Genomic DNA, 7,852 nt, shown 5'->3' with positions numbered 1-7,852 from the left:
GTGTGTCTGCATGTGTGTGTGTCTGTGTCTCTTTGTGTGTCTGTGTGTGCCTCTCTCTGTGTTCTGTGTGTATGTTTATGTGTATGTGTGTGTGTCTGTGTGAGTGTATGTATATGTGTTTGTGAGTATATGTATGTGTATGTGTGTGTATATATATGTCTGTGTATGTATATGTGTGTGCATGTATGTGTGTATGTGTGTTTGTGTCTGTGGGTGTATGTGTGTGTGTGTATGTGTCTGTATGAATGTGTGTATCTGTGTGTATCTATGTGTATGTGTCTGTATGAATGTGTGTATCTGTGTGTATCTATGTGTATGTGTCTGTATGAATGTGTGTATCTGTGTGTATCTATGTGTATGTGTGTGTAGGTATGTATGTATGAATGTATGTGTGTATCTGTGTGTTATGTGTGTAAGTGTTTTATGTGTATCTATGTGAGTGTATGCATGAGTGTGTGTATGCATGTGTGTATGTGTCTGTGTGTATGTGTAGGGGTGTGTGTGTGTGTGTGTGTGTGTGTGTGTGTATGTGTGTGTGTGTGTGTGTGTGTGATGGGGAAGTATTACTCTCCTGTGCGGGTATGTGGAGACCAGAGGTTGATGTTGAGAGATTTCCTCTGTTACTTTTCCACTTTATGTTCTTAGGTCTCCCACAGAACCCAGAGATCACCGTTTACTACCCTAGCAGTCCAGTGAGTCCTCAAGTCTCCTGTCTTCCCCCTTTACTGGGGTTATAGATGTGCACACCAATGCCCAGTTTTTACATGGAGGCTGAGGATCTGAACCCAGTGCCTTACACTTGCTCAGTGATCTCTTTCACCATTGAGTCATCTCCCTAGCTCCTTCAAGCTTCCCTTTTACTAGCAAAAACTAAGAACTTAAAGTAAATAATGAGTGAGTTTGACTTAAATAAATGAAGCATTGACTGCTGTGTAAAAACAAGCCCCAAGTTCAGACACTTTAAATGACAATCTTTTACTGTGTTCCTGAGTCTGTGATCCGGCCTCTGCATCCCATGGCGTGAGCTTGGGCAAACCAATCCAGAGCTGTCATGTCTGCTTGCAAGTTTGTGCTTTTACCATTTACAGGGTCCTCTCTGTCTCACCAAACTCTGGCTTTCAAGTGTTAGCACGCTTTATTCTCAAAACATTTCTGATTGGAAGCTATGAGAACCCATCACTTTCCTCAGGTTGCATAGCCAAGGAGGCAAAGGGTGCCTATGACCCCTGAGCAGAGGCCCCGCCCCCACCCCCAGGTGGTCATTTATAATCGAAAACTCTATCAATGTAATTATTCAAGTGATTTTAAAGCCACATTTGTATCAATTCTTGGGAGAACTTCATGCAATGCACATTGACCACATTCACTCCCGTCATTCTCCCTAGGGTTCTCGGATTCACTTTCACCCTTCAGGAACCCACTGAGTACAATTTGTTCTGCCCATACATTCATGGGTTCAAGGCCATCCCCCGGAGCTTGGTTGATCCGCCAGGACAATCCTTTAAAGAAAACCTGACTGTTCCTCTCACAGAAGCCACCAACACTCAATACTCCTCAAGGGCATGAACTTACCAATGCCTGCCCACTCTGTGCTGAGTGTTGGCCAGCTTGATCTTGTGCAGGTCTTACATAAGCAACCACGGCTGCCATGTGCTTGAGGGTACAACAGTCCTGTCATGTTCAGAAGACAATGTTTCACTCTGGTTTTCCTCAGTCTTGAGCTCTTACAACTTTCCGCCCAGCCCTCTGTGATGGCTCCTGAGTGTGTTTATGGTACGGACAGTCCACCAGGCTGGGATCTCAGCCTGCATGTGCTCTCTGAACCCTGGATAGTTGTGCTCAGGTGACTTTTATACCTACTGCATTTGTTCACTTCCTAATTCCTTTAGTGAGTAGGAAAAGGGAATTTTTGCTTGTTCCATACCTATTCTTGAAGAACACTGGTGACAAATAATTCCTTTAGCAAATAAGTAGGTAAATTTGATCGAAAATAGTCACAAAACTTACAATGGATGAATGTACTGTTGAGCTTTGCTAAGGACAACCTTCAACGCATTGCACAAACAACTTTTTTATTTTTTATTTTAAAAACATTTGTAAACATTTATTGTTTAATAGCGGTGGGGAGGTCCTTGAGTATTAAAGCACTCATATAAAGAACAACCAAAGGTGGTTGATTCTGTCTTCTGTACTACAATCTAAAAATTTTTAATTTTAAAAAGAAAATGCTATTAAAATATAAATGTATCACGTCAACAAAATGAAGGGTTTTTAAACAGGCTTTATTAATTTTTATTTTATACACATGAACGCTTTGCTTGCATGTATGTATGAGCACTGTATGTGTGCCTGGTGTACACGGAGGGTGGGAGAGGGCGTCAGATCCTCTGGGACCAGGATTACCGATAGTTGTGAGTCACCATGTGGGTGATAGGAACTGAGCTTGGGTCCTCTGAAAGAGCAACAAGTGCTTTTAACCTGTAAGTCAGGTCTTTGTTTTTCTTTTTTGCATCTTTTAAAAAATGTCGGTCATGGGCTGATAAGATGGCTGGGCAGGTAAAGGTGTCTACCACCAAGCTTGACAAGGTGAGTTCAGTCCATGGGACCACATCCATATGTATAAAATAAAAATAAAAACATCTTTTAAAACACTATATATAATTACCTCATGTGCATAATACATATCATATATTCATATATACTTACTTACATAATTATACATAGTTATTTTATTCTCCCCCCCCTTTCCTTTCCTCTTTCCAAATCCTCTCATGTACCCTTCCCCTTTGAGGTCTTTCAAATTTATGACTTCTTTTGAAAATTGTTGTTACACACACGCACACACACACACACACACACACAGAGCACACACACACAGTCGCTTTTAAAAACATGCAGAAAGCTTATGGTGTTACTCTGGTTTTTCAGAGCAGTAATCACTAAGAGCCTAGCTGGAATTGAGGCAGGCACTCAGACACTGTTGTCCTTCTGTCCGTCTATACACGGGCCCACGGTGACTTGGCAATGAGGCAGGAGAGGCATCTGAGCCCAGGTCTGTGGGTGAGGATGGCTTCTACAGGAGCTCATTTCTAAGCTGGACCCTAAAGGACAAATGACATTAGAGTCTGATAAGGAGCCGGAGGCTGGGCTCACCAGGCAGAATTGGCAGGATTACCAACTGGTTTCCAGGCAGTATATACAAGGGACTGGGAAGCCAAGGAAATGTAAGCTGTGGCCTTTGACTTATAGACAGAGAGGTTAAATTGTTAAAACACAATGTGTCCATGACTAGGATAGACGTGCGTAAGCCCGCCAGGGAGGTAGAGGAAGTCAGAATCACGGCCAGGTCACTAGGTCACTGAGGGCACATGAGGTGGCCTTTGAGTTTCAGTGCTGAAGGGGGAGGAAGAGTTTACCAAACAGACAGTGGGTGGGAGGCACATCTGTAGAGAGGAAATAACATATTCGGTGAAAGAAATGTTTAAAAGTCTTCCTCTTGCTATATGCAAGCTATTTATTTTGTGTGCCTCAATTTCCCGCCTAATAATTGGGTATAATGATTACACTTAGGTAGAACATTGCTATGAGAACAAGGACAGTAAATATTTGTAAACCATATGATGCAGTGTTAATGCATCATAAGTCCTGTCTGAGCTTTTGTAAAGAGAGGAAACTGTTAACTAAACTCTTCAGTGTCTTATATATAGTAGGCCAGCCCAGTCTCCTCCAATCTACAAGCCTGCCATCAGTTGCTTCTGCCCAGAGGAAATGTAGGACTTGGCATCTGACTCCCCCTAGATTTCCTTCTGGCTCCTCCTGGCTTTCAATTCCTTTCAACTTTGTATCCTGCCCTTCCAGTCCCTGATGTATGCAGAATAGCGGAAGGGTGTCCCAGGGTGAGCTGAGCATGAATCCTGTAGTCATCAAGATCCGTCAGGGTCTTAACGTTGGCGTCTGACCAGCTCTAAGTGGTTCTAATTACATTTCAATGGAGCATAGAGTCAAAATTTGACAAGCACATAAACTTAATAGCTGATCTGCAAGCATAATTACCACCAGGCTGATTTGTAACTGCCAGCGCATAAGCCCACGAGATGGTTATCCAGAGTCTTCCAGTTGGAAGACCGAAGTTGTGAGGATGAAGCCACTACAGACACGGTGGAGCTAAGTGGCTGCCCCATTCCAGGCTCTAGACACAATGCAGGGAAGCGAGCCATCCAAATGCATCACTTGAATCCTGTTTGGCTGTTCTGATGCAGAAGAAGATAAGGAAGGGAATCAGTGGGGGCAAATGTGAGATGCGGAACTCTAAAAATAAGCTGCCTGTCCCTGACATCTGTGTTTGCAAACGCTCTGTTTAAAGCAGTACTCTTCCCTCCGAAGGGCCAACCCCAAGGTGACGTCCTCCACGGTTGGTTTTTCCTTTGGTCCTCAACAGGACAGCTTTCCCAGAGACCTCTTCGCTTCCTGCTTTTATTTAATGTTCCCCATAAAAGAGTGGGCAGGATTATGGACGTTACAAATGGGTGATTTCAGAAACCCGGCTTCTCACCTGCTCCACGGTCCTGCTACTGAGGTGAGCCTGTGATCCCTTGTCTCTGACGAAGTCCTTCCCAGCCCTCGTGACAAGAGTGCCACTGTGCGTAATCTCAGAACAGGCTTGGATCAAATAAATGACACATGACGCAGTGGCCAGATGTTCACGGATGAGAACGGGAGCTAAGTTCACACAATTGTTCTGCCTCCTTGCTTTCCGCCAAGGTTCTTTCCTGTGGGCTGTAGATGGTATTGCCAGCAGCTTGGCTCTGCTCTCCTCCACAGACAGCCCAGCCTGTGCTCCTGGGGCTGCTCAGAGACTGCCTTCCTCTTCCTGTGCAGCTGGTGTTTGCAGAAGGACTCGATTTGGAAGTTGATTTATTTACTTTGCTTTATTTTTTTTTTTATGAATGGACATAGATGTCTGTTGTTGAAACAATCAATCTACTCCGGTGAGATGATTATAATTTAACAGAAAAAAACACCCTTCGGGTCCACATGGAGCGCTAAGGCTCAGGGTTTGGCAATGTTCAAATGAACTGTCCTATTCAGAGTAAAAGCTGAGGGCGTGTTAGGTCTTTAAACGTAAACACAACTGAAAATGATTTGTTTTTTACGCTACAGCCTGGGGTCTGTGAACGAGGCAACACTTTCGATTATAGAAGCCAATGGCTGCAGTTCAGGCCACTTCCTGTTTGTCTTTGTTGTCCTCGAGGACTCAGGGACTTTCAGGATGCTCATATGGCCCCAACTATTGAGAGAAAGAGAATATTCCAGAAAGCGCCTCCTCCTCTCTCAAATCCTTTTGTGAAAGTCTGAAGATCTGTTGCTGGAGAGATGGCTCAGCGGTTAAGAGCACTGACTGCTCTCCCAGAGGTCCTGAGTTCAAATCCCAGCAACCACATGGTGGCTCACAACCATCTGTAATGGGATCTGATGCCCTCTTCTGGTGTGGCTGAAGACAGCTACAGTGTAATCCTATGCAGAAAATAAATAATTCTTTTAAAAAAGAAAAGTCTGAAGATCTAAGACACAAACATAGCACTCAAATGAAGGACAGGCTGGAGCAGACACCCCCTTTAAAGAGTTTGTCCATATTTTGAAAGCAATATAAAAAGCATTAAAGGCACAGTCAGCCATAATTCATTCTCTCCTGCCTCTACTATACCGACCGTCAAGTGCTGTCACCAGAGGAACTATCGCATGTCTACATAGCTGTAACACAAAAGAGGGATTTGCTTCTTAGATACACAGATGATAGCATACAAGACGCATTGTGCTTCACTTTGCTTTTTCCTCTGAGCAATACATCAGACGGAGGTGTCTTTTTCTGCCCACAAAGCTGTCGGGGGAGAGGTTGCTCTTTGGTTCAGTGATCTGCATCTGGTTCTGGCTTGTTGTACTGACAACATGCAGGGCGCTAAGCCAACCTGGCCTTCAGCACCCGAATTCCCGGGCTGAAGCAATGGGAGTCCTGGTCAAAACCTTAAAAAGTTTAATAGCAGCGAGTATGGAGTAGGCACGGAGGAAAAGGAAGGCCTAATTGTATCGGACAGAATGCTGTGTAGGCTGACAATTTGAATGAAAGGACACCTTGCAGTCTTGCAAAAGGGCAGTCCGTTGTTTCCTTCTCTGCTTTGGTAAGCAGACGAAACTTACCTGCTATCGTAGCATCGTTCCTTGCCAGACAGAGATCGTGAGGGGCAGAAAACATGGACCAGTTGGTAAAGCGCTGTCTGAGCAGACATGATGACCTGAGTTTGGATGTTTGGTTTCCATGTGAAAGCCAGCAGAGCCATGCATCGCATGACCCCTGCCCTGGGAAGGCAGAGACAGGCAGCTCTCCTGACACTCATTGGCCAGCTAGCTCAGTGAATGGGCCCCAGTGCAGTGAGAGACCCTGTCTCAGAGTGAAATGGATAGTGATAAAGGATGATACCTCCTGGTCTGCTCATGCAACACATATGCACATGCATCCACACAAACACATACATGCAACACATGTGCACATACATCCACACAAACATGTACATCCAGCACATATTCACATGCATCTACATAAACATGTACGTGCAACACATATATACATGCATCCACAAAACACATACATACAGCACATATGTACATGTATCTACATAAGCAAGTACATGCATCACATGTTCACATGCATCCACACATACACGTACATGCAACTCATGTGCACATACATCCACACAAATATGTACATGCAGCACATACACACACATATACACAAACATAAAAGTACAACACACGTGCACATGCATCCACACAAACATGTACATGCAACACATGTGTGCACACATGGATCCATGTAGTACACTTGCATATACCCCTACACAGATGTACACAAGAACCACATGCATACACTTAAAAAAATAAAACCAAGCAATTAATTAATTAATTAATTAAGATACATTTAGGAACAAACTGGCCTAAACAAGGGAGGAAGGCAGAAAGCAGGCCATGGAATGAGGTAAAAATGGGCGTTAATGCTGGATACACCAGACATTAATTCATACAAGTCATTTAACCTGTTATTTTCTTTTCTATAGACTAGAAATACACTGGTAGGGCATGACTGAGACTTTTGTATTTTCAGGTTAGACAAAACTAAGTGTGGTGGTAGACTGAGGTAATCCCACCACTTGAAAAGTTGAGGTGGGAGGGTCGTGAGTTCAAGGTCATCCTCAGTTGTACAGCAAGTTCGAGCCCTACCTAGGTTACATGAGACCCTTTCCTCGGCAATCAGAAGCTAACTGTTACTGTGATGGGGCTGCTGCGTAACAAACAGCCCTGTGTCACATGTACTTGCTTGTTCGCTGAGATTTGGCTGCGGTCTAGCCCATTCTGTCCAGCCTCCAAGCTTTAGGTCAGACTCAGGTTTTCTGTACTTGTCTGATTTCAAAGGGCAACAATCACCAGAGGGCACGATCACTGCAGAGGGTAGAACATAGGAAGGCTGGTAGAATGGACCATGATTCAGGTAGCCTAGGTTTATAACTGGCACTGTTACCACTCTGTCGCCTTTGTTTTATGTTTGCTTTTAGACAGGTTCTCCATATGTAGCTCAGGTTAGCCTTGAGCTCATTATGTAGCCCGAGCTATCCTAAAGCTGGCTAGAAGTGAGCCACCTGCTTTGGCCTTCCAAGTGCTGTGTTTCTAAACGTGCACTGTGACTAGACCTGGCTGCCCACAACCTGTTAATCAAAACATCACATCACCAAGGCCAAAGTCCTTGTGGTAAGAAGAATAGCTAACCACTGCCAGGGCAGAGGTACATTTGCCCCTCTGACAG

At 44.2% G+C, this 7,852-nt stretch overlaps 1 long non-coding RNA gene across 2 annotated transcripts; it reads right to left on the bottom strand.

Annotated features, from left to right (window-relative positions):
* Positions 1-2,268: 2,268 nt before the first annotated feature.
* LOC120096529 (uncharacterized) lies at positions 2,269-4,946 on the bottom strand. 2 transcript variants are annotated; one of them, XR_005493039.2, is made up of 3 exons: positions 4,553-4,914; positions 4,054-4,250; positions 2,269-3,101 (listed from the first exon to the last, which is right to left on the bottom strand). It is a non-coding gene; the product is annotated as an uncharacterized LOC120096529 (long non-coding RNA). The 2 variants fall into 2 exon arrangements; XR_010057781.1 differs by having other exon boundaries at positions 2,269-4,250; positions 4,553-4,946.
* Between the last annotated feature and the right edge of the window lie 2,906 nt (positions 4,947-7,852).

This window comes from Rattus norvegicus, chromosome 14, assembly GCF_036323735.1.
Source record: "Rattus norvegicus strain BN/NHsdMcwi chromosome 14, GRCr8, whole genome shotgun sequence".
Lineage (NCBI taxonomy): Eukaryota > Metazoa > Chordata > Mammalia > Rodentia > Muridae > Rattus > Rattus norvegicus.
This window is presented reverse-complemented; position numbering and strand designations above follow the sequence as displayed.